We start from the raw sequence: 1,463 nt of genomic DNA, 5'->3' as shown, positions 1-1,463 counted from the left end.
AAAGGTTTCACAGAGGAAAGGGGTTTTGCTGACTTCATTGCCGATGAGGTGGGGCCCGAACCTGTGGGAGTCTGCAGATTATTCCGATCTGACGGCTATCATTGATTATCCCCCTTTCTCTCTCTCTGAGTCTGAGATGAGATCCCATGACAATTTGGCGGCTCGGTTGACTGAGGGTGACCGGCTGTGTCCGGTTGGATTGACCCTTGCCGGTTGCCGGTAGTTGAAAATCAAAATCTAATTAATTATTCGGTTTCCCCCCGTTGAGTCTAGACCAAAATGGAAATCTGTCTCAATCAGAATGGTCTCGACCGTCCAGTTTAATTAATTGGCTAGATTTATAACGTAATGATGTGGTATTTCATATAATATTACGATGATGCCCTCCTGGCAGGTCTACCCCTACCCGCCGCTTTAAAAGGGGATATGGTTTTGATGGAATTTACTGAATTACTGTGATGTGATGCCAACGCTGGAATGATCTTTCTCAGAGCCGGCCGGGCTGGACAAACCATAAAAAGGACCGATTTATCCGGTACCATAGTCGAACCCGTTCATTAATGGACAATAACCCGCACAGATCACGGTGATATCTAGTGAAGGCAGCTTCCCATGTTCGACCCAAATAATAGTGGGCCCGAACTCCGAAGTCCCCACCCGAGTCACGGAGATGAAAAGAGCTAAGAGGGCCCCATGTACAGTTCGGGTCATGTTGTCACTCGTCGGTCACTCTCGATTAATTAAAGTATATACATGGGGTTGCGTCGGGTCTGGAGCTCATGAGTCGTGCCCAACAGGTACCCATATCTTTTGATGTGTCTATCCATGAAGGACCGGGACCCACATTGAAATGGGGCCAGTGGTGCAAACTCAATGCGATCAAATTACGTTTTACCATCCGACTGTCCGAGTGCCAAATAGCTTCTTCTTTTTAAGCTCTAAAATGAACTTTATTTCTTCGATGAAAATGCTACATTAGATGAGACCCATCGGGTATGGTGTAGGTCCGGATGCTCCAAAAGGCAACCCAATTGTTAATGTTAATTTTGATAAATAACACATGATTTTGCTATCACGTTATTATCTGAATACATTGCTTTTTTTTTTTTTTTTTCGCCGTATCTCTCATCCACACTAACTTGTCATGGTTCTAAATTTCGAAAATTTTTACCATTTTGGTTTCAGAGAGAAAAAATAGTAACTTTTGGATAAAAAAAAAACATTCTATTTATTTATTTATTTATATTGTTCTTATTTATTATGTTAATATAATATCCTTGGTTCATTCTCTAAAGACTTTAATTTTAATATAATATCCAATTTTCCTAGTAAGAATTAAGTATATGGCTTAAATCCTAAATTTCTGAAAAAAGTTTGTACTTTTTGCCAAAATAAATCAATCCAACGTTTATAATGCATCGTTTGGTTAGAGTCTCTAAAACTCAAATTTAACAGACATTTAA

The sequence above is a fragment of the Nelumbo lutea genome, chromosome 3 (genome assembly GCF_056320005.1).
Source record: "Nelumbo lutea isolate HS-2025 chromosome 3, American lotus-T2T, whole genome shotgun sequence".
NCBI lineage: Eukaryota > Viridiplantae > Streptophyta > Magnoliopsida > Proteales > Nelumbonaceae > Nelumbo > Nelumbo lutea.
This window is presented reverse-complemented; position numbering follows the sequence as displayed.